Consider the following 26,484-nt stretch of genomic DNA (forward strand, 5'->3'; position numbering starts at 1 on the left):
GCACACAGATGTTTTCTGACAGTTTGAGCAGAAATTCTTCAGTTGTTCAAACCCACAGTTTCATCAGCTGTCGGTGTGGCTGGTCTCAGATGAGACCAGTTTCATTCTGCAGATGAAGAAGCCGGATGTGGAGGTCCTGTGGTTTTGTGGCTTTTGTGGTTACATGTGATCTGTGGTTGAGGCCGGTTGGACCTACTGACAAATTCTCTAAAACAATGTTGGAGGCGGCTTATGGTAGAGAAATGAACATTAAATTATCTGGCAACATCTCTGTTGGAAATTTCTGCAGTCAGCATGCCAGTTGTATGCTCTCTTAATAGCCAGGCAAATACAAGCCTGTCTCTTATATTTGTGGTTGTGTTCAGTGATTGAAGCAAATAAATGCCTGGGCTATTAAATTGAAGTTTTATGGTATCCTTTTAACTTTGTGTGGATTACAGAGACCAAGAGACAGGAGCTGGTCAACAATCTTCAGAGTCTGTCGGCCGGTGACCGTGTGCGTATGCTGCGTGCCACGCCCTTAGTCTGGCTGAGAAGACTAAACTGAGGTGCCATATTCTCTTCATTGTTTGTAATTGATTATCTTAATTGTTCCAGGACACCATTTGCTTTACATGATGCCAATGTAAAGTTTGACAAACAAATTACACGAAAGCTACTTAAACCCTTCTCTCTCATCCTTGCTGAATCTTCAAAGACCCCTTTTACAGTCAACATCTCTCCTTAGGAAACTTGTATTCAGTGACAGAGTTGGACAGTCCCTCTTGAGCAGCCAGGTTCCCTGCTGTAGCCTCCTTAAGCGAGTGAGTATAACCAAGCTATCACTAGCATAAAACATGCTGTTGGCAATTTCACGACTATCATTCAGATGTCAAATCTGAGGAAAGTGCTCCAATCCTGACGTTAATCTCTGCACAGAGATGTTAGGCATGAAAGTTACTCTGCGTCCTGTGTCCACAGGCTTTGTATCACATCTGGTTCGGATGTCTCTTCATCCTCAGTTCCCTGCAGTTGTGGCAGGTGGCTTTGAAGAGGCTGGGTGGCCGCTTTGGCACTGGTGTGCTCTCCTACTTTCTCTTCATCAGGACTCTTCTGCTCTTCAACGTCTTTCTCTTCCTCATCAACGGCCTGTTCCTGGTCCTCCCCAGGCCATCCACCCGCCCCTTCACACCCCCAGCTCCCACAGAGTCACAGGCCTGGAGCTGTTCACCGGCACGGTAAGATGAGGTTTATGATTGATTGGTTGATTATGTTCAGCCACAAGGTTTTGACCTTAATGTGATTCACTCTAAAGTTTAAACTCCACTGATCGTCCAGCGAAATGTCACCGATTGGTTAAGTTACAATTTCTAGCATGTACCAAAATCTCTGCTGTGTGCGGTGAAAGCACGACGTGGTTGTTGAGCCTCTACAGAGTACACCTAGTGGAGTGTAAATCCAGCCTACGCCAATAAAACAACTGCTGCTGACATACCTAGCTGACATACCTAGCTAAGTCACAATGCAATGCCCACCCATACAAATGTAAAGCACCAGCAAGAGCACTTCTATATCAAAACACTACATCAGTGTTGTCAGTCTGTTTCTGAAACCACATCACCTCTCTTCCTTCTCAGGGTTATCTCTCTAACTCTCTAATGTTTTATGGCTACTACACCAACTCCACCATCAACACCAGTTGTAGACCTGATGACGCCACCGCCGGGACTGGCTGCGGCACCACCAGTGACCCTCACATGATGGCCTACAACATTCCCTTAGCCTACTGCTTCACCATCGGCATAACATTCTTTATCACCGGCATCGTCCTCGTTTACAGGTTGAACAACCCTCTCAAACCTTTTGAAGTGCTGATATAGGATCAGATTATCATTTTTAAGCTGCGTTCACACAGGCAGTCCAATTCTGATATTTTGCCCAATTATTGTCGAAAGATCTGATCTGATTGGTCAAAAGACCAATTACCAGCAAAATATCAGAATTGGGCTACTTGTGTAAACGCAGCCATTGATCATAACCTGAATATGACCCTGATCTATTCATTTGGAATCTCTTTGTTAGCCTGGTCCAAGATCTGTTTGTGCTCTACAGCCAACTGCTATGGTCCGTGTTGGTGTGAAAATGCCCATAAGAGTTGGCAGGACAGATCTGTGACGTTTTTCTCCTTGTTGGTCTTTCATGGGAATAATAAAATGTTTTCATTGTACTTGTTTTAGCATGTCCAAGTCCTTTGGGAGGAGTTTCCGTGTGTTCAAGTCTCAGGGAAACATGGCCATAAAGGTCTTCTGCTCCTGGGATTTCAAAGTCAGCAAGAAGATGTCTGTCAGGCTGCAGTCGGAGAACATCACCACCCAGCTCAAGGTACGGGACAGGATCATGTTCATTAGGGCTCACAGTGAAAAAATAAAAATACAATTCCAGCCCAAAAACTCTAATAAGCATTTCTTATTGGACAAATCCAGGTAGTCCCTCCCTGTTTCTGTCTGTTTATTCCATTTTGTGCCTAATGAACACGACCCAGGGGTTTCAAACTCTAGTGCTGGAGAGCTAACGTCAACAGGTGTTCAAGGTTTTGCACAAGTCCATCACTAATACACCTTATTCAGCCAAATGTGGTCCATGATTCACTGACCGTTTTAGGTCATTTGTGATGAGCCATGATCATTTGTTTTAGGTGTGATGAGCCATGATCATTTGTTTTAGGTGTGATGAGCCATGATTTTTGTTTTAGGTGTGATGAGCCATGATCATTTGTTTTAGGTGTGATGAGCCATGATTATTTGTTTTAGGTGTGATGAGCCATGATTATTTGTTTTAGGTGTGATGAGCCATGATCATTTGTTTTAGGTGTGATGAGCCATGATCATTTGTTTTAGGTGTGATGAGCCATGATCATTTGTTTTAGGTGTGATGAGCCATGATTATTTGTTTTAGGTGTGATGAGCCATGATTATTTGCTGATAATTTCAATAAGGCATGTTTGAATCAGGCATGTTAGTGATGGGCAGGAGCAAAATCCTGCGTTGACTATAACAAACAAAATAGAACAGATAGGATAGAGGCCTGATCAAGCTCATATTCTATGCTAAGTCAGAGGCTGAAGCCCACTTCCAGTCCGTCAATTTGCCTCTAATAGATCTGCGTATCTAAAGGACAACTGCTGGTATTGAAATACACACAGGATGTGGGTCTAGGTGTTTGTGGTGTAGCATGCCTATAGAAAGCTACATTCTTGCCCAGCGTCAACAGAAAATGAACCAGAATATGCAACCATTTTAAGATGTACTAATAAGACTAAGTTAGCTACAAGGAACTACATTATTATGCAGATTAAAATACTGACTGGGAAGTTATTTTCAGTGTTGTAGTTTCACTGACTCTACATTCACTGTTTGGCTACTGATGAAAATGAGCTGTACTGTCCTTGTTGAATAAATAAATAAACTGTCTCTTCGTTCTTTCCAGGAGCTGTTGTCGGAGGTGAAAGGCGGAGAGGAGGTGAAGGGCAGGCTGTCTGGGATGGCGGTGCACCTGCTAGCATGGAGCATTTCTCTGGGGGGCACCTTCTTCTGTGCACTCGGCATCCACTGCTTTGCCAAGTACATGCACCTGGTTAGTGTGTGTGTGTGGGGGGGGGGGGGGGGGGCTCGTATCACACCATAGAACACTATGCAAATCCAACCCCAGCTAAACTGTTGCACCTTTTTCATACTGCTGAGCCAAGCATGAGCTGTACTGCACTGGCCTGGTTAGGCATCCTCTATAGCTGCTGGAACTGTGCTGGAGAGGACAATGTGGAAAGAAAATGGGCTATACGGACCAGCACAGTACGGTTCAGGTTTGCACAATAGGGGTATTACTGCCAGAGTTTCTTGTGGCTACTCTCTCAAAGGTAGATAGATTAGCCTTTACCAAGGAAGGAGAGAGATCTTACTCGTCACTAACCCACTGCTGCTGGCACACCAGCCCATTAGCTACCTTCCCATTTTCATTCTAGCATACCACATAGAATACAATGCCCAACACTGTACATAACTTCCTTTTTAAGTAGAAAATGAGTGGGTGGATATTGGCAATACATAACTTCCTTCTAAGTAAGTTAGTTAGTGGGTGGATATTGGAAGAGGACTATCACCACTTTACTTTCAAGTATTGCCACAGTTTTTGGGGATAAGGTTTTTTCAGAGTTTCTCTGAGAATCAGACAGGAACGTTTTTTGTTTGTTGCAGAATTATACTTTGGTGAGTCAACAGAGGAAATCACATTGTGAAATCAGAAAGCAGCTTAAGACATGTTGTTGCCTGCAAAACAAGATGGGGAGATGTCTCGGGCCTACTCGAAGGGAATGCAACATTCTCAATGTTGGAGTAGGTCAGAAGCCTGGTCCCAGATCTGTGGTGTATAGCCCACTCCTATGGACTTTGTCATGCCAAATAACACAAACAGATCTGGGAGGACCAGACGATAGTCAGCGATGTAGAGCCTTGCTTGTTCTTACCTTACTGTCTGTCTGCACTGCAGTGTTTCTATAGCCAGGTCACAGATCTGTTTGTTCTGTATAGCCAACTCCTATGGTTGTACGTTTGACAATGACCATAGGAGTTGAGAAGACTGATCTGTGTCCACTGCCCACCCAACTAATATTCATAGCAACAAAGAACTGAACATTGTGCCCAACTGATAACGCCTCCAGCACCCCTGGCTCTACTGTAGGCCTATGCAACACCCCTGGTCTCTACTGTAGGCCTATGCAACACCCCTGGTCTCTACTGTAGGCCTGGTCTCTACTGTAGGCCTACAACACCCCTGGTCTCTACTGTAGGCCTACTGTCTCTAGGCCTATGCAACACCCCTGGTCTCTACTGTAGGCCTATGCAACACCCCTGGTCTCTACTGTAGGCCTATGCAACTGTACCCTATGCAACACTCCTGGTCTCTACTGTAGGCCTATGCAACACCCCTGGTCTCTACTGTAGACCTATGCAACACCCTGGTCTCTACTGTAGGCCTCTATGCAAACCCCTGGTCTCTACTGTAGGCCTATGCAACACCCCTGGTCTCTACTGTAGGCCTATGCAACACCCCCTGGTCTCTACTGTAGGCCTATGCAACACCCCTGGTCTCTACTGTAGGCCTATGCAACACCCTGGTCTCTACTGGTCTGGTCTCTACTGTAGGCCTATGCAACACCCCTGGTCTCTACTGTAGGCCTAGGCCTACTGCAACACCCCTGGTCTCTACTCTACTGTGCAACACTCCTGGCTCTATGCAACACCCCTGGTCTCTACTGGTCTGGTCTACTGTAGGCTCTACTGTAGGCCTATGCAACACCCCTCTACTGGTCTCTACTGTAGGCCTATGCAACACTCCTGGTCTCTACTGGTCAACACTCTGGTCTCTACTGTGGGCCTATGCAACACTCCTGGTCTCTACTGTGGGCCTATGCAACACTCCTGGTCTCTACTGTCTCTACTGGGCCTATGCAACACTCCTGGTCTCTACTGTGGGCCTATGCAACACTCCTGGTCTCTACTGTAGGCCTATGCAACACTCCTGGTCTCTACTGTGGGCCTATGCAACACTCCTGGTCTCTACTGTAGGCCTATGCAATACCCCTGGTCTCTACTGTAGGCCTATGCTGGTCTCTACTGTAGGCTTACGCAACACTCCTGCTAATTTTGTTAAACTCTCTCTTCTTCAAACACAGTCCTTTGTTTACTGTTTTTCCTTCAATGTGACCAGAGGAGACTTGAGGATGCAGAGGGGGAGGTCAGTGTGGTGCATGAGGCTCGTCTGCTGGCTCTGCCTGGGGTTGTGTCCTGTGGGAACCTCCTCCTCCCTGGTCTCTTTAACCTCGTGTCTTGGATGGAGAACTTCAACTCGCCCATTGTACGTCTCTATGTTTCCATTTTCAGGTAAATACGAATAGAAGTGCGTTCAGAGATGTTCAGTGTTTGGCACATATTAGTACATTAGCATTGTGGTGAGTTACAATATTTTCCCAGAAATCCTGGTTGAAGGATTCTGGATTTCCTGCTTATTCCCTCCTTATTCTGGGAATCTTCCAACTGGGATTTCTGGAAAAACAGCTAATTTTGGTGAAAATTAAAGTTAAGTTGGTGAATTATCTTACCAAAGCTAATGTCACAATCTAATATGAATGGAAATATGTAAATTACATGTTGCTTAGCCTATATTTCATTTTGGATTGTGACATTAACGGGATCCCGAGTGGCAGAGCGGTCGAAGGCACGGCATCTCAGTGCTTGAGGCGTCACTACAGACACCCTGGTTCGATTCCAGGTTGTATCACAACCGGGTATGTTTGGGAGTCCCATAGCGGCGCACAATTGGCCCAGCGTCGTCCGGGTTTGGCCGGTGTAGGCAGTCATTGAAAATAAGAATTTGTTCTTCACTGACTTACCTAGTTAAATAAAGGTTACGTTTTAAAACTATTTTGGGGTTGAAGCATACTGATAGCTCTATATAACCGGTAGTGTGGAATGTGGACAAATCTTGACATTAGACTACAGAAAAACTTTTGACGAGTGTAATTTCCCTTTTTAATTCAAAGCATGCAACACATGTTCAAATGTATACATCTTTCCCCATTAGAGAGAAAATGTTGCTGTTTGTAAAGCTAATTTCCTGCAATTCTACATGTCTAATGTGTGTTCATATGATACCTGAGTGACTCAACAAAATCAATGGGGGGCCCTGGGCACGTAATCCAGCCACGATAACTGTAAGATTTAGATAGGTAAATTAGGCTAACCAGTTATCTAGCTGACATGTAGCTGGTTAGCCTAACTTACCTACAGTGCATTGGAAAAGTATTCAGACCCCTTGACCTTTTACACATTTGTTACGTTACAGCCTTATTCTAAAATTGATTCAATTGTTTTTCCCTCCTCAATCTACACACAATACCACATAATGACAAAACAAAAACAGGTTTCTAGAATTAGTTTGAAATGTATAAAAAAAATGTAAACTGAAATATCAGATTTACATAAGAATTCAGACCCTTTACTCAGTACTTTGTTGAAGCAGCTTTGGCTGTAATTACAGCTCTGATTCTTCTTAGCTATGATGCTACAAGCTTGGCACACCTGTATTTGGGGAGTTTCTCCCTTTCTTCTCTGCAGATCCTCTCAAGCTCTGTCAGGTTGGATGGGGAGTTTCTCCCTTTCTTCTCTGCAGATCCTCTCAAGCTCTGTCAGGTTGGATGGGGAGTTTCTCCCTTTCTTCTCTGCAGATCCTCTCAAGCTCTGTCAGGTTGGATGGGGAGTTTCTCCCTTTCTTCTCTGCAGATCCTCTCAAGCTCTGTCAGGTTGGATGGGGAGTTTCTCCCTTTCTTCTCTGCAGATCCTCTCAAGCTCTGTCAGGTTGGATGGGGAGCGTTGCTTCACTGTTATTTTCAGGTCTCTCCAGAGATTTTCGATCAGGTTCAAGATGTCCTGAATCCACTCTTGCATTGTCTTGGCTGTGTGCTTAGGTTTGTTGTCCTGTTGGAAAGTGAACCTTCACCCCAGTCTGAAGTCCTGAGCGGTCTGGAGGAGGTTTTCATCAAGGATCTCTCTGTTCTTTGCACCGTTCATCTTTCCCTTGATCCTGACTAGTTCCTGCCACTGAAAAACATCCCCATAGCATGATGCTGCCACCACCATACTTCACCGTAGGGATGGTGCCTGGTTTCCTCCCGACGTGAAACTTCTCATTCAGGCCAAAGAGTTCACTCTTGGTTTCATCAGACCAGAGAATGTTGTTTCTCATGGTCTGAGAGCCTTTTGGCAGACTCCAAGCGGACTGTCATGTGCCTTTTTACAGAGGAATGGCTTCCGTCTGGCCTCTCTACCATAAAGGCCGGATTGGTGGAGTGCTGGAGCGATGGTTGTCCTTCTGGAAGGTTTTCTCATCTCCACAGAACTCCACACTTCTTCCTTTTAAGAATGATGGAGGCCACTGTGTTCTTGTGGACCTTCAATGCTGCAGACATTTGTTGGTACCCTTCCCCAGATCTGTTCCTCAACACAATCCTGTCTCGGAGCTCTACAGACAGTTCTTATAACCTCATGGCTTGGTTTTTGCTCTGACATGCACTGCCAACTGTGGGACCTTATATAGACTCCTTAACACAGGTGGACTCCAATCAAGTTTTAAAACATCTCAAGGATGATCAATGGAAACAGGAAGCACCTGAGCTCAATTTCGAATTCAAATTATTTACGTAAAAACTTGTTTTCACTTTGTCATTATGGGGTATTGTGTAACTTATGGGGTATTTGTGTAAATTGACGAGATGTATTTATTTAATCCATTTTTAGAATAAAGACGTAACAAAATGTGTAAAAAGTCAAGGGGTCTGAATACTTTCTGAATGCACTGTGTCTAGCTTTGCACTGTGTCTAGCTGTAGGTCAGTCAGTGAATGACATAAGAAAACTGCCCATGCACTTACACATTTCCAAATTGCACCTTGTGCATTCTATTATAAATCAACAGCAGCAAGTTGAAAGCCTGACTAAGTTTCCCCAAAAAGTCAGGACCCGCTGTGTGTATTGACCCCGTTCTGGGTCCGGACCTCGGTCCTCCATTTCAGTATGGCTGGGCTAAACTGACCTTAAATCAGCACTCTTACTCTGAGACATTTGATACTGTACATCCTGTTTTTATACAGGAACCTACTGCTGAAGGTGAGCATTCTTGGCGTACTGTGCTACCATTGGCTGGGGAAAATTGCAGCTGAACCAGAGCAACATGGTCTGCAGGTAAGACACCTGATAGTTGTCACCATGCTGTCTGTCATAAAACAAGATGTCACCTTCAAATTAAGGTCCCCTTTCATTGAAACATTAGTATCTAAGAATTTATGGCCCAAAGTAGTAGTAGTAGGGGACAGTTCTATATTTACCAGGGAGGCTGGTCCAACTCAAGGTGTCATACAAAAAATGTACCTCCCTCCTCAGCTTAACTATTTACACATGACCCCCCTCCCCCTTTTCACTGTAAAATAAATTGCACACCCTCCCCCCTCATAGAATTAACTCAAAATAATGTTTACGACCACAAATAACAACTGTAGCAACACTGTGTTTATAAACATGGATATCAACTAAAGCATGCTTTTGTGGCACGATTGATGCCGTGCAGGTTGAGGGTTGGCCGACCACCACAGAGGAGCTCACTCTCCCTGCCTGTTTCATTACTCTACAATCAGAGCCGGATGCAGACAATGATCAGCTAGAGGGAAATCAGATTTAACATTTTAATGCCATATGTATAACTATGTCAAATATGCAACACATTTTCCACCAACAGGTTTCCGTCCCAATGCACCACACAACCAGTAAACAATTCCAAGCACCTCAATATCATGATTTGCGTTTTCAGAACCACAACAAATAGACTGACAACTGGAAATACATCCCTCCCTACCTTGTAGGCCTACCCAGTATTGAAGGCTTGTGTTGACAATCTCCGACTGTCATAAAACTGTCATTTTGCTGTTTTGTAACAGATGTCTCTTTCCATTTGTCAAATGGCCGCTGCACTGTTTGGATAGATTTTTTTTCAGCAAAACACCAGTCTCAACGTCAACAGTGAAGAGGCGACTCTGGGATGCTGGCCTTCTAGGCAGAGTTCCTCTGTCCAGTGTCTGTGTTCTTTTGCCCATCTTAATCTTTTATTTTTATTGGCCAGTCTGAGATGGCTTTTTCTTTGCAACTCTGCCTAGAATGCCAGCATCCCGGAGTTGTCTCTTCACTGTTGACGTTGAGACTGGTGTTTTGCTGGTACTATTCAATGAAGCTGCCAGTTGAGGACTTGTGAGGTATCTGTTTCTCAAACTAGGCACTCTAATGTACTTGTCCTCTTGCTCAGTTGTGCACCGCGGCCTCCCACTCTTTCTATTCTGGTTAGTGCCAGTTTGCACTGTTCTGTGAAGGGAGTAGTACACAGCGTTGTACGAGATCTCCAGTTTCTTGGCAATATCTCACATGGAATAGCCGTCATTTCTCAGAACAAGAATAGACTGACGAGTTTCAGAAGGCCATTTTGAGCCTGTAATCGAACGCACAAATGCTGATGTTCCAAATACTCAACTAGTCTAAAGAAGGCCTGTTTTTACTGCTTCTTTAATCAGAACAACAGTTTTCAGCTGTGCTGACATAATTGCAAAAGGGTTTTCTAATGTTCAATTAGCCTTTTAAAATGATAAACTTGGATTAGCTAACGCAACGTGCCATTGGAACACAGGAGTGATATCTGCTGATAATGGGCCTCCGTACGCATATTGTCACGGCCGTCTTCCTGGAAGGAATAAGTGGACCAAAGCGCAGCGTGGTGAGCGTACATTACTTTATTTTTAAGGTCGCCAACAAACAATACAAAACGACCGTGAAGCTTAAGAGGGCTATAGTGCCACTAACAAAGTCAACTACCCACACTAAAAGGGCTACCTAAGTATGATACTCAATCAGACACAACGTTAGACAGCCGTCCCTGATTGAGAACCATACCCTGCCAACACATAGAAACACAAATCATAGAAATAAAGGACATAGAATGTCCACCCAAATCACACCCTGACCAAACCAAAAAGAGACATAAAAAAGGCTCTCTAAGGTCAGGGAATGACCTTACCCCGCTCCAAAGGTGCGGACTCCGGCTGCAAAACCTGAACCTATAGGGGAGGGTCTGGGTGGGTATCTATCCGCGGTGGCGGCTCTGGTGCGGGACGTAGACCACGCTCTGGCTCACCCCGCTTTGGTGGCGCCTCTGGTGTGAGGACCCTCTCTGCGGGCCCCGGACTTGGGACACTCGTTGCGGGCCCCGGACTGGGGACACTCGTTGCGGGCCCCGGACTGGGGACCCTCGTTGCGGGCCCCGGACTGGGGACCCTCGTTGCGGGCCCCGGACTGGGGACCCTCGTTGCGGGCCCCGGACTGGGGACCCTCGTTGCGGGCCCCGGACTGGGGACCCTCGTTGCGGGCCCCGGCCACTGGGGCCGTCGCTGGGGCCCCGTGCCATGGAGGCCGTCGCTGGGGCCCGTGCCATGGAGGCCGTCGCTGGGGGCTCCGTGCCATGGAGGCCGTCGCTGGGGGCTCCGTGCCATGGAGGCCGTCGCTGGGGGCTCCGTGCCATGGAGGCCGTCGCTGGGGGCTCCGTGCCATGGAGGCCGTCGCTGGGGGCTCCGTGGGAGGCCGTCGCTGGGGGCTCCGTGCCATGGAGGCCGTCGCTGGGGGCTCCGTGCCATGGAGGCCGTCGCTGGGGGCTCCGTGCCATGGAGGCCGTCGCTGGGGGCTCCGTGCCATGGAGGCCGTCGCTGGGGGCTCCGTGCCATGCCCTGTGCCCAATGCAAAAATATATTTTAAAAACACACTACCCCGCCCTGTGCCCAATACAAACTATATACAAAAAACACACTACCCTCCGCTGTGCCCAATACAAAAATATATACAGTGGGGCAAAAAAGTATTTAGTCAGCCACCAATTGTGCAAGTTCTCCCACATAAAAAGATGAGAGGCCTGTAAATGTTCACCATAGGTACACTTCAACTATGACAGACAAAATGAGAAAAATCCAGAAAATCACATTGTAGGAATTTTAATGAATTTATTTGCAAATGATGGTGGAAAATAAGTATTTGGTCAATAACAAAAAGTTTATCTCAATACTTTGTTATATACCCTTTGTTGGCAATGACAGAGGTCAAACGTTTTCTGTAAGTCTTCACGAGGTTTTCACACACTGTTGCTGGTATTTTGGCCCATTCCTCCATGCAGATCTCCTCTAGAGCAGTGATTTTTTTTTTTTTTTTTTTTTTTTGGGGGGGCGTTGCTGGGCAACACGGACTTTCAACTCCCTCCAAAGATTTTCTATGTGGTTGAGATCTGTAGACTGGCTAGGCCACTCCAGGACCTTGAAATGCTTCTTATGAAGCCACTCCTTCGTTGCCCGGGCAGTGTGTTTAGGATCATTTTCATGCTGAAAGACCCAGCCATGTTTCATCTTCAATGCCCTTCCTGATGAAAGGAGGTTTTCACTCAAAATCTCACGATACATGGCCCCATTCTTTCTTTCCTTTACACTGATCAGTCGTCCCGGTCCCTTTGCAGAAAAACAACCCCAAAGCATGATGTTTCCACCCCCCATGCTTCACAGTAGGTATGGTGTTCTTTGGATGCAACTCAGCATTCTTTGTCCTCCAAACACGACAAGTTGAGTTTTTACCAAAAAGTTATATTTTGGTTTCATCTGACCATATGACATTCTCCCAATCTTCTTCTGGATCATCCAAATGCTCTCTAGCAAACTTCAGACTGGCCTGGGCATGTACTGGCTTAAGCAGGGGGACACGTCTGGCACTGCAAGATTTGAGTCCCTGGCGGCGTAGTGTGTTACTGATGGTAGGCTTTGTTACTTTGGTCCCAGCTCTCTGCAGGTCATTCACTAGGTCCCCCCGTGGGGTTCTGGGATTTTTGCTCACTGTTCTTGTGATCATTTTGACCCCACAGGGTGAGATCTTGCGTGGAGCCCCAGATCGAGGGAGATTATCAGTGGTCTTGTATGTCTTCCATTTCCTAATAATTGCTCCCACAGTTGATTTCTTCAAACCAAGCTGCTTACCTATTGCAGATTCAGTCTTCCCAGCCTGGTGCAGGTCTACAATTTTGTTTCTGGTGTCCTTTGACAGCTCTTTGTTCTGGGCCATAGTGGAGATTGAAGTGTGACTGTTTGAGGTTGTGGACAGGTGTCTTTTATACTGATAACAAGTTCAAACAGGTGCCATTAATACAGGTAATGAGTGGAGGACAGAGGAGGCTCTTTAAGAAGAAGTTACAGGTCTGTGAGAGCCAGAAATCTTGCTTGTTTGTAGGTGACCAAATACTTATTTTCCACCATTTGGAAATAAATTCATTAAAAATCCTACATGTGATTTTTCTGGATTTTTTTTCCCTCATTTTGTCTGTCATTGTTGAAGTGTACCTATGATGAAAATGACAGGCCTCATCTTTTTAAGTGGGAGAACTTGCACAATTGGTGGCTGACAATACTTTTTTGCCCCACTGTATAAAAAACACACTACCCCGCCCTGTGCCCAATACAAAAATATATTTAAAAAACACACTACCCCGCCCTGTGCCCAATACAAAAATATATTTTTTTAAAACACTACCCCGCCCTGTGCCCAATACAAAAATATATTTTTAAAAACACTACCCCGCCCTGTGCCCAAACAAAAATATATTTTTTTAAAACACTACCCCGCCCTGTGCCCAATACAAAAATATATTTTTTTAAAACACACCCCGCCCTGTGCCCAATACAAAAATATATTTTTAAAACCACTGCCCTGTGCCCAATACAAAAATATATTTTTTAAAACCACTACCCCGCCCTGTGCCCAATACAAAAATATATTTTTTTAAAACACTACCCCGCCCTGTGCCCAATACAAAAATATATTTTTTTAAAACACACTACCCCGCCCTGTGCCCAATACAAAAATATATTTTTTAAAACCACTACCCCGCCCTGTGCCCAATACAAAAATATATTTTTTAAAACACACTACCCCGCCCTGTGCCCAATACAAAAATATATTTTTTAAAAACACTACCCCGCCCTGTGCTCAATACAAAATAAAATGCATAACCCTCCCCAAAGCACTTTTTTTTATTTTTGTTGGAAAACCCTCCCTTATTTCGGACCCCCCCTTTCCCCCCTAGGCCTTGCAAGTGGAGCAATTTTGCTCTCCCACAAATTGAGTGGGATAGTATAGACTCTTTTCAGATGTCTATTAGTCTGTTAATGAGTTCCCACCACAGTTGTTGTAATGTATATTTTGACTTTGGTATCTTGGTCTGTCGCTACAGTGCTGGGAGAGCTTTGTTGGTCAGGAGCTGTATCGTTTCCTGCTCGTGGATTTCATATTCACGGTTCTCTACACAGTCTTCGGAGAATTTATATGGAAGTAAGAAGTGTTTTATGGTAATAATTCCTGTAAGGTGTACTGACACTCCCTCTGTAACCCCATGTTGTGGAGATTTGTATGTGTTAACCTATAGTACCAGTCTAAAGTTTGGACCTGCCTACCACTTTGGACACGTTGGACATCTTCTACATTGTAGAATAAGAGTGAAGACATCAAAACAATACAATAACACATATGGAATCATGTAGTAACCCAAAAAATGTTCAACAAATCTAAATGTATTTAGCCACCCTTCTCCTTGATGACCGCTTTGCACACTCTTGGCATTCTATATGTTGTCATCTGGAATGCATTTCAATTAAGTGAATTTCTGTCATTTATTTTCTTAGTGTGTTTGAGCCAATCAGTTGTGTTGTGACAAGGTAGGGGGACGTATACAGGAGATAGCCCTATTTGGTAAAATACCAAGTCCATATTATTGCAAAAACAGCTCAAATAAGGAAAGAGAAACGACAGTCCATTACTTTTTAAGACATTAAGGTCAGTCAATCCGGAACATTTCAAGAACTTTGAAAGTTTCTTCATGTGCAGTTGCAAAAACAATCAAGCGCTATGATGACACTGGCTCTCATGAGGACCGCCACAGGAATGGAAGACCCAGAGTTACCTCTGCTGCAGAGAATAAGTTCATGAGAGTTACCAGCCTCAGAAATTGCAGCCCAAATAAACTTAAACAGCATTGCTACCACAGCATTCTGCAGCGATATACTATCCCATCTGGTTTACGCTTAGTGGGACAATGACCCAACACACCTCTAGGCTGTGTAAGGACTATTTGGCCAAGGAGGAGAGTGATGGAGTGTTGCATCAGATGATCTGGACTCCACAATCACCCAACCTCAACCCAATTGAGATGGTTTGGGATGAGTTGGACCGTGGAGTGAAGGAAAAGCAGCCAACAAGTGCTCAGCATATGTGGGAACACATTCAGGACTGTTGGAAAAGCATTCCAGGTGAAGCTGGTTGAGAGAATACCAAGGGTGTGCAAAGCAGTCAAGAAAAAGGGTGGCTGCTTTGATGAATCTAAAACACTTTTTTTGATTACTGTATGATTCCATATGTGTTATTTCATAGTTATGGCTGCACTATTATTATGCAATGTAGAAAATTAGTAAAAATAAAGAAAAAACCTTGAGTAGGTTTAGAATGAGTGTGTCTAAACTTTTGACTGGTACTGTGTATTCTACTATTTTCATAATCGCTCTACTTGCTCTTTGGAGATTCTATCTGGAAATATTTGAATGACTAACCAGCTGAGCATATTTTGAAGATGTTTGTGTAGATAATTAATGTGCAGTGTAACTGGTATTCTATTTTCACTGTGCTTGACATGCTCTCTGGGTCATTTGTGAGGAAGTCGGTAGTGATGTTGTGAGTGCCAGAACAGCTTGAGCATTTGGTTGTTTCACATTCACTGTGAGATGTACTGACACTACTATTTTAATGTTGACTGTGTTATACAGTCTTTTGAAGGATGGTTCTAGAGTCCATTACCTTCATTAGTCAGACAGCTAAACAGTAACCAATACAGGCTTTTGAAGGATGGTTCTAGAGTCCATTACCTTCATTAGTCAGACAGCTAAACAGTAACCAATACAGGCTTTTGAAGGATGGTTCTAGAGTCCATTACCTTCATTAGTCAGACAGCTAAACAGTAACCAATACAGGCTTTTGAAGGATGGTTCTAGAGTCCATTACCTTCATTAGTCAGACAGCTAAACAGTAACCAATACAGGCTTTTGAAGGATGGTTCTAGAGTCCATTACCTTCATTAGTCAGACAGCTAAACAGTAACCAATACAGGCTTTTGAAGGATGGTTCTAGAGTCCATTACCTTCATTAGTCAGACAGCTAAACAGTAACCAATACAGGCTTTTGAAGGATGGTTCTAGAGTCCATTACCTTCATTAGTCAGACAGCTAAACAGTAACCAATACAGGCTTTTGAAGGATGGTTCTAGAGTCCATTACCTTCATTAGTCAGACAGCTAAACAGTAACCAATACAGGCTTTTGAAGGATGGTTCTAGAGTCCATTACCTTCATTAGTCAGACAGCTAAACAGTAACCAATACAGGCTTTTGAAGGATGGTTCTAGAGTCCATTACCTTCATTAGTCAGACAGCTAAACAGTAACCAATACAGGCTTTTGAAGGATGGTTCTAGAGTCCATTACCTTCATTAGTCAGACAGCTAAACAGTAACCAATACAGGCTTTTGAAGGATGGTTCTAGAGTCCATTACCTTCATTAGTCAGACAGCTAAACAGTAACCTTCATTAGTCACAGGCTTTTGAAGGATGGTTCTAGAGTCCATTACCTTCATTAGTCAGACAGCTAAACAGTAACCAATACAGGCTTTTGAAGGATGGTTCTAGAGTCCATTACCTTCATTAGTCAGACAGCTAAACAGTAACCAATACAGGCTTTTGAAGGATGGTTCTAGAGTCCATTACCTTCATTAGTCAGACAGCTAAACAGTAACCAATACAGGCTTTTGAAGGATGGTTCTAGAGTCCATTACCTTCATTAGTCAGACAGCTAAACAGTAACCAATACAGGCTTTTGAAGGATGGTTCTAGAGTCCATTACCTTCATTAGTCAGACAGCTAAACAGTAACCAATACAGGCTTTTGAAGGATGGTTCTAGAGTCCATTACCTTCATTAGTCAGACAGCTAAACAGTAACCAATACAGGCTTTTGAAGGATGGTTCTAGAGTCCATTACCTTCATTAGTCAGACAGCTAAACAGTAACCAATACAGGCTTTTGAAGGATGGTTCTAGAGTCCATTACCTTCATTAGTCAGACAGCTAAACAGTAACCAATACAGGCTTTTGAAGGATGGTTCTAGAGTCCATTACCTTCATTAGTCAGACAGCTAAACAGTAACCAATACAGGCTTTTGAAGGATGGTTCTAGAGTCCATTACCTTCATTAGTCAGACAGCTAAACAGTAACCAATACAGGCTTTTGAAGGATGGTTCTAGAGTCCATTACCTTCATTAGTCAGACAGCTAAACAGTAACCAATACAGGCTTTTGAAGGATGGTTCTAGAGTCCATTACCTTCATTAGTCAGACAGCTAAACAGTAACCAATACAGGCTTTTGAAGGATGGTTTTGAAGGATGGTTCTAGAGTCCATTACCTTCATTAGTCAGACAGCTAAACAGTAACCAATACAGGCTTTTGAAGGATGGTTCTAGAGTCCATTACCTTCATTAGTCAGACAGCTAAACAGTAACCAATACAGGCTTTTGAAGGATGGTTCTAGAGTCCATTACCTTCATTAGTCAGACAGCTAAACAGTAACCAATACAGGCTTTTGAAGGATGGTTCTAGAGTCCATTACCTTCATTAGTCAGACAGCTAAACAGTAACCAATACAGGCTTTTGAAGGATGGTTCTAGAGTCCATTACCTTCATTAGTCAGACAGCTAAACAGTAACCAATACAGGCTTTTGAAGGATGGTTCTAGAGTCCATTACCTTCATTAGTCAGACAGCTAAACAGTAACCAATACAGGCTTTTGAAGGATGGTTCTAGAGTCCATTACCTTCATTAGTCAGACAGCTAAACAGTAACCAATACAGGCTTTTGAAGGATGGTTCTAGAGTCCATTACCTTCATTAGTCAGACAGCTAAACAGTAACCAATACAGGCTTTTGAAGGATGGTTCTAGAGTCCATTACCTTCATTAGTCAGACAGCTAAACAGTAACCAATACAGGCTTTTGAAGGATGGTTCTAGAGTCCATTACCTTCATTAGTCAGACAGCTAAACAGTAACCAATACAGGCTTTTGAAGGATGGTTCTAGAGTCCATTACCTTCATTAGTCAGACAGCTAAACAGTAACCAATACAGGCTTTTGAAGGATGGTTCTAGAGTCCATTACCTTCATTAGTCAGACAGCTAAACAGTAACCAATACAGGCTTTTGAAGGATGGTTCTAGAGTCCATTACCTTCATTAGTCAGACAGCTAAACAGTAACCAATACAGGCTTTTGAAGGATGGTTCTAGAGTCCATTACCTTCATTAGTCAGACAGCTAAACAGTAACCAATACAGGCTTTTGAAGGATGGTTCTAGAGTCCATTACCTTCATTAGTCAGACAGCTAAACAGTAACCAATACAGGCTTTTGAAGGATGGTTCTAGAGTCCATTACCTTCATTAGTCAGACAGCTAAACAGTAACCAATACAGGCTTTTTTTGAAGGATGGTTCTAGAGTCCATTACCTTCATTAGTCAGACAGCTAAACAGTAACCAATACAGGCTTTTGAAGGATGGTTCTAGAGTCCATTACCTTCATTAGTCAGACAGCTAAACAGTAACCAATACAGGCTTTTGAAGGATGGTTCTAGAGTCCATTACCTTCATTAGTCAGACAGCTAAACAGTAACCAATACAGGCTTTTGAAGGATGGTTCTAGAGTCCATTACCTTCATTAGTCAGACAGCTAAACAGTAACCAATACAGGCTTTTGAAGGATGGTTCTAGAGTCCATTACCTTCATTAGTCAGACAGCTAAACAGTAACCAATACAGGCTTTTGAAGGATGGTTCTAGAGTCCATTACCTTCATTAGTCAGACAGCTAAACAGTAACCAATACAGGCTTTTGAAGGATGGTTCTAGAGTCCATTACCTTCATTAGTCAGACAGCTAAACAGTAACCAATACAGGCTTTTGAAGGATGGTTCTAGAGTCCATTACCTTCATTAGTCAGACAGCTAAACAGTAACCAATACAGGCTTTTGAAGGATGGTTCTAGAGTCCATTACCTTCATTAGTCAGACAGCTAAACAGTAACCAATACAGGCTTTTGAAGGATGGTTCTAGAGTCCATTACCTTCATTAGTCAGACAGCTAAACAGTAACCAATACAGGCTTTTGAAGGATGGTTCTAGAGTCCATTACCTTCATTAGTCAGACAGCTAAACAGTAACCAATACAGGCTTTTGAAGGATGGTTCTAGAGTCCATTACCTTCATTAGTCAGACAGCTAAACAGTAACCAATACAGGCTTTTGAAGGATGGTTCTAGAGTCCATTACCTTCATTAGTCAGACAGCTAAACAGTAACCAATACAGGCTTTTGAAGGATGGTTCTAGAGTCCATTACCTTCATTAGTCAGACAGCTAAACAGTAACCAATACAGGCTTTTGAAGGATGGTTCTAGAGTCCATTACCTTCATTAGTCAGACAGCTAAACAGTAACCAATACAGGCTTTTGAAGGATGGTTCTAGAGTCCATTACCTTCATTAGTCAGACAGCTAAACAGTAACCAATACAGGCTTTTGAAGGATGGTTCTAGAGTCCATTACCTTCATTAGTCAGACAGCTAAACAGTAACCAATACAGGCTTTTGAAGGATGGTTCTAGAGTCCATTACCTTCATTAGTCAGACAGCTAAACAGGCTTTTGAAGGATGGTTCTAGAGTCCAACCTTCACAGGCTTTTTTTGAAGGATGGTTCTAGAGTCCATTACCTTCATTAGTCAGACAGCTAAACAGTAACCAATACAGGCTTTTGAAGGATGGTTCTAGAGTCCATTACCTTCATTAGTCAGACAGCTAAACAGTAACCAATACAGGCTTTTGAAGGATGGTTCTAGAGTCCATTACCTTCATTAGTCAGACAGCTAAACAGTAACCAATACAGGCTTTTGAAGGATGGTTCTAGAGTCCATTACCTTCATTAGTCAGACAGCTAAACAGTAACCAATACAGGCTTTTGAAGGATGGTTCTAGAGTCCATTACCTTCATTAGTCAGACAGCTAAACAGTAACCAATACAGGCTTTTGAAGGATGGTTCTAGAGTCCATTACCTTCATTAGTCAGACAGCTAAACAGTAACCAATACAGGCTTTTGAAGGATGGTTCTAGAGTCCATTACCTTCATTAGTCAGACAGCTAAACAGTAACCAATACAGGCTTTTGAAGGATGGTTCTAGAGTCCATTACCTTCATTAGTCAGACAGCTAAACAGTAACCAATACAGGCTTTTGAAGGATGGTTCTAGAGTCCATTACCTTCATTAGTCAGACAGCTAAACAGTAACCAATACAGGCTTTTGAAGGATGGTTCTAGAGTCCATTACCTTCATTAGTCAGACAGCTAAACAGTAACCAATACAGGCTTTTGAAGGATGGTTCTAGAGTCCATTACCTTCATTAGTCAGACAGCTAAACAGTAACCAATACAGGCTTTTGAAGGATGGTTCTAGAGTCCATTACCTTCATTAGTCAGACAGCTAAACAGTAACCAATACAGGCTTTTGAAGGATGGTTCTAGAGTCCATTACCTTCATTAGTCAGACAGCTAAACAGTAACCAATACAGGCTTTTGAAGGATGGTTCTAGAGTCCATTACCTTCATTAGTCAGACAGCTAAACAGTAACCAATACAGGCTTTTGAAGGATGGTTCTAGAGTCCATTACCTTCATTAGTCAGACAGCTAAACAGTAACCAATACAGGCTTTTGAAGGATGGTTCTAGAGTCCATTACCTTCATTAGTCAGACAGCTAAACAGTAACCAATACAGGCTTTTGAAGGATGGTTCTAGAGTCCATTACCTTCATTAGTCAGACAGCTAAACAGTAACCAATACAGGCTTTTGAAGGATGGTTCTAGAGTCCATTACCTTCATTAGTCAGACAGCTAAACAGTAACCAATACAGGCTTTTGAAGGATGGTTCTAGAGTCCATTACCTTCATTAGTCAGACAGCTAAACAGTAACCAATACAGGCTTTTGAAGGATGGTTCTAGAGTCCATTACCTTCATTAGTCAGACAGCTAAACAGTAACCAATACAGGCTTTTGAAGGATGGTTCTAGAGTCCATTACCTTCATTAGTCAGACAGCTAAACAGTAACCAATACAGGCTTTTGAAGGATGGTTCTAGAGTCCATTACCTTCATTAGTCAGACAGCTAAACAGTAACCAATACAGGCTTTTGAAGGATGGTTCTAGAGTCCATTACCTTCATTAGTCAGACAGCTAAACAGTAACCAATACAGGCTTTTGAAGGATGGTTCTAGAGTCCATTACCTTCATTAGTCAGACAGCTAAACAGTAACCAATACAGGCTTTTGAAGGATGGTTCTAGAGTCCATTACCTTCATTAGTCAGACAGCTAAACAGTAACCAATACAGGCTTTTGAAGGATGGTTCTAGAGTCCATTACCTTCATTAGTCAGACAGCTAAACAGTAACCAATACAGGCTTTTGAAGGATGGTTCTAGAGTCCATTACCTTCATTAGTCAGACAGCTAAACAGTAACCAATACAGGCTTTTGAAGGATGGTTCTAGAGTCCATTACCTTCATTAGTCAGACAGCTAAACAGTAACCAATACAGGCTTTTGTAATATTTCTATTTCTGTTCTTGTCATATTAAACAGTCATTCTGTTTTGAGTTCAAGTTGTAACTTCCAAAGTGTATTTGTGAAATGGACATTTGTAAATAAGTATACCTTTTTGAAAATAGAAGTTGTACGTGGCAGACCTGCTGAACATGTTGTTTAGAGTTCCTGTCAAATGTACTGATAAGGATGGTTCTCCACTCTGTCCCCCCCCATAGGCTGTTTTCTCAAGGAGTGCTGAGGAGAAGGAGGTTCTAAGCCAGTGTTTGATATCGCCCGTAACGGATGGTTCTAGAGCTCATCTATGGGCAAACCCTCACCTGGTAAAATGCCTGTTCGCATGCCATGAGTCGTCTCACCTCGTATCTCTGTGACATAATTGTTTTGTCATGCTTCCTTAGATCAGCTGCAGGTGCCGTCAGCCCTGGGTCGTCTCTTTCTTTTGATGATAATGTCATTGAGGTTTCTGTGGTATTTATGTCTTTTGAAGGACTCAGACAGCTAGTAGTTTTGAAGGATGGTTCTGTCATCGTTTCCCACAGGCTCGGCTTGTTCTTCACTCCTTTACTGCCAGCTGTGCAGATCCTCAAGCTGTTGTTGTTGTTATGAAAAAGCTAAACAGTTAGGTCCCTTCATTAGTCAGAGCTCAACCAGTGTAACCATTACAGGCTTTTGAAGGATGGTTCTCAGAGTAAAACAGGCCCAGCTCCTTCATGAGCTCTAAACAGTACCAATTCTGTGACCATTACCTTCATTAGTCCCAGCTCAGAGCTCAACCAGTAACCATTATACAGGCTAGGTCCCAGCTCAGAGTAACCATTACACAGTAAAGGTCATTAGTCAGACAGCTAAAATGTAACCATTACAGGCTTTTGAAGGTCAACCAGTAACCAATACAGGCTCCCAAGGATGGTTCTAGAGTCCATTACCTTCATTAGTCAGACCAGTAACCATTACACAGTAAAGGTAGGTCCCAGCTCAGAGCTCAACCAATGTAACCATTACACAGTAAAGGTAGGTCCCAGCTCAGAGCTCAACCAATGTAACCATTACACAGTAAAGGTAGGTCCCAGCTCAGAGCTCCACCAATGTAACCATTACACAGTAAAGGTAGGCCCCAGCTCAAAAGTAACCAATACACAGTAACTACTACTTCAGTGACAGTGGTACACTCCTTAAAAGAGGTCAAACTATCATGTCCAAACTCTGCACTTGTCATAACCAGAGGCCCAAAAAGTGTTGACAAACGATTAGGTAAGTAAAGGTCCCGTCCAGAAACATAAGGTCCCCAACTTAATTCCCACCCGCTCATGCTCTGTTCGCCTGCCTTCTCTGACCTTGTTCACTTTGACCTGAGGCACTTCCTTCAATTGAAAATGAATAGGATCCGCCATTTTGTTGCCAGCTATCGCACTCAGTGGAAACCCCAGCGGTGTTAGACACATTAGTCTTTCTTCTCTTGTTGCTTTTCTCCCTCCTCAGAGCAGTCTACTGGTGAACTCTCTTGTTGCTTTTCTCCCTCCTCAGAGCAGTCTACTGGTGAACTCTCTTGTTGCTTTTCTCCCTCCTCAGAGCAGTCTACTGGTGAACTCTCTCGTTGCTTTTCTCCCTCCTCAGAGCAGTCTACTGGTGAACTCTCTCGTTGCTTTTCTCCCTCCTCAGAGCAGTCTACTGGTGAACTCTCTTGTTAGAGTCCAATATTAACCAATACAGGCTTTTGAAGGATGGTTCTGCAGACAGCTATTACAGGCCTCCTCAGAGCAGCCTACTGGTGAACTCTTGTCTCCCTCCTCAGAGCAGTCTACTGGTGAACTCTCTTGTTGCTTTTCTCCCTCCTCAGAGCAGTCTACTGGTGAACTCTCTTGTTGCTTTTCTCCTCCTCAGAGCAGTCTACTGGTGAACTCTCTCGTTGCTTTTCTCCTCCTCAGAGGCAGTCTACTGGTGAACTCTCTCCAGTTGCTTTTCTCCCTCAGAGCTCTGGTGAACTCTCTGTTGCCCTCCCTCAGTCTACTGGTGAACTTGTTGCTCTTTGGAAACCCCAGCGTTGTTTTCTCCCTCCATCAGAGCAGTCTACTGGTGAACTCTCTTGTTGCTTTTCTCCCTCCTCAGAGCAGTCTACTGGTGAACTGCCAGGCCTCCTCAGAGCAGTCTACTGGAAACTCCTCGTTGCTTTTCTCCCTCCTCAGAGCAGTCTACTGGTCTCTCTTGTTGCTTTTCTCCCTCCTCAGAGCAGTCTACTGGTGAACTCTCTGTTGCTTTTCTCCCTCCTCAGAGCAGTCTACTGGTGAACTCTCTTGTTGCTTTTCTCCCTCCTCAGAGCAGTCTACTGGTGAACTCTCTCGTTGCTTTTCTCCCTCCTCAGAGCAGTCTACTGGTGAACTCTCTTGTTGCTTTTCTCCCTCCTCAGAGCAGTCTACTGGTGAACTCTCTCGTTGCTTTTCTCCCTCCTCAGAGCAGTCTACTGGTGAACTCTCTTGTTGCTTTTCTCCCTCCTCAGGTTGAGCAGTCTACTGGTGAACTCTCTTGTTGCTTTTCTCCCTCCTCCCCAGGAGCAGTCTACTGGTGAACTCTTTCTTGCTTTTCTCCTCCTCAGAGCAGCCTACTGGTGAACTCCTTGTTGCTTTTCTCCCTCCTCAGAGCAGTCTACTGGTGAACTCTCTTGTTGCTTTTCTCCCTCCTCAGAGCAGTCTACTGGTGAACTCTCTCTGTTGTGGTCCTTTTCTCCCTCCTCAGAGCAGCCTACTGGTGAACTGCCAGGCCTCCAGGAAGCCGTGGAGAGCCAGTCAGATGAGCACCCTCTTCATCTCTCTGCTGTGTTTCCCCTCCTTCCTCGGGGCCACCGTGTCTGTGGCCTACACCATATGGATGTGAGTCTGTCCAACACACACACCTCTGGTTGTCTGTCACACACACACACCACACACACCCCCCAAAGGATATCAACCTATACTGGTTGTGGTCCAATGTTTCATGCATACAGTACATGCACCTTTTCGCTTTTGAGTCCCCCATGTTGCTATTAACATCCCTTGAAAAGTACACATCTCTGGAATTGTGCCCCATGGGAAGGACAACCTGAACAGAAAATATATTTCAGCCTCATTACTCTTCAGGTTGACACTGCAGTATTAAAAGCCCCCTCTGTTGTGGTCCAAATGTTTCTTCTCCTCTTCCCTTCCCCCAGCCTCCCCTTCATAGGATTAAGCCCCCTCTGGCTGTGGTCCTAATGTTTCTTCTCCTCTCCCCTTCGCCTCCCCCATAGGATTAAGCCCCCTCTGGCTGTGGTCCTAATGTTTCTTCTCTTCCTTCTTCCCTTCGCCTCCCCCATAGGATTAAGCCCTCCTCTGGCTGTGGTCCTAATGTTTCTTCTCCTCTTCCCTTCGCCTCCCCCCATAGGATTAAGCCCTCCTCTGGCTGTGGTCCTAATGTTTCTTCTCCTCTTCCCTTCGCCTCCCCCCATAGGATTAAGCCCTCCTCTGGCTGTGGTCCTAATGTTTCTTCTCCTCTCCCCCTTCGCCTCCCCCATAGGATTAAGCCCTCCTCTGGCTGTGGTCCTAATGTTTCTTCTCCTCTCCCCTTCGCCTCCCCCCCCCTTCGCCTCCCCATAGGATTAAGCCCTCCTCTGGTTGTGGTCCTAATGTTTCTTCTCCTCTTCCCTTCGCCTCCCCCCATAGGATTAAGCCCTCCTCTGGCTGTGGTCCTTTCAGGAACCTCCCCTTCATGTTCCACTCAGGCAAACAGTGGGCCCAGGAGCTGAAGAGTACCAACCCCAAGCTGGGCTGGCTCAACTGGATACACAGCTGCTTGGTGGAGAACCCCTTCTTCCTGTTCCTGTTGGCAGGTGTCTTTCTGTGAGTCAGCATCCAACAAGGACATTCTTTGGACTGCTCTGGATATTTCTTGTTGTGTGCCGTTTGGCTGACACTATTATGCAAAGCCACTAACAGTACAGTGTATGTTTTAAGTATGTTATGTTCACCTACCTGGCAGTTCATTTTGCCTCTCTTTTTTCAGAATGGTCATTTACATTCACACCCAAGTTTTAGACGGCCAAAGGAAAACAATCAGTCTGCTACAGGAGCAAATAGAAAATGTGTGTGTGGACAAAACACTTCTGGTTTCATTGAATATTCTTACAAAGATTGTGATCTGTGTGTTGATGGTTACTCATCTGTTATTTTTCATCACCAGGAGGGGAAGGACAAGAAGTTCTTAATTACTAGTCTGCAGGCCATCCATGAGAAGAGGCAGTATCCACTGTCCCCTTCCTCCAGGCCTCAGCCACAAGGCAGTGAGGTGAGTGACCCTGACTGCGCGGTGTTCATTAGCGTACGCAACAGGAAAATGTTTAGCAACAGAAAATTAAAATGTTCAGCAACAGAAAATGAAAATGTTCAGCAACAGAAAAGGAAGTCCAGGTAGGCCCTCCCTGTTTGTGTGCTTTCTTCTGTTTGGTACCTAATGAACATGACCCTGTTGTATGACCTCCAAGAGCTGCTGCTGTGATTAGTCTGTACCAAAACCATGGTGTTGTCTTCTGACAGATCTGTCTTGTCCTGCAAACACAGATTCTAAACAGATTCAGTTGATGTGTTAGTCTAAACAGATTGATGGTCATTTCTAAACAGTTAAATATTACATTTGTTTCCCCTTATGTCATTTCAGGTTTAATATGTTTTAGTGGAAGATTAAATTATTCCAGAGTGTTCATTGGATGCTGCATGTTAAATTTTGGACTCTCATCACATCAAGGATATTTGGCTGCTTTCAACCAGTCAAAGTGAACTCAAAGTGGAGTGATGTGTGTGGTGAAGGACATTGAGACATTTCTTGTAGAATGTAACTATGACTGATATGTATTCTAGACCATCAGAATGTAAAGTAACTGAGGACTGATATGTATTCTAGACCATCAGAATGTAAAGTAACTGAGACTGATATGTATTCTAGACCATCAGAATGTGAAGTAACTGAGGTTGATATGTATTCAAGACTATCAGAATGTGAAGTAACTATGACTGATATGTATTCAAGACCATCAGAATGTAAAGTAACTGAGACTGATATGTATTCAAGACTATCAGAATGTAAAGTAACTGAGGTTGATATGTATTCAGAA

At 43.9% G+C, this 26,484-nt stretch overlaps 1 pseudogene; it reads left to right on the forward strand.

Moving 5' to 3' along the window:
• Nucleotides 1–522: 522 nt before the first annotated feature.
• LOC124018945 lies at nucleotides 523–26,270 on the forward strand (annotated as a pseudogene).
• Nucleotides 26,271–26,484: the final 214 nt, after the last annotated feature.

This window comes from Oncorhynchus gorbuscha, unplaced genomic scaffold, assembly GCF_021184085.1.
Source record: "Oncorhynchus gorbuscha isolate QuinsamMale2020 ecotype Even-year unplaced genomic scaffold, OgorEven_v1.0 Un_scaffold_591, whole genome shotgun sequence".
In the NCBI taxonomy this organism is placed as follows: Eukaryota; Metazoa; Chordata; class Actinopteri; order Salmoniformes; family Salmonidae; genus Oncorhynchus; species Oncorhynchus gorbuscha.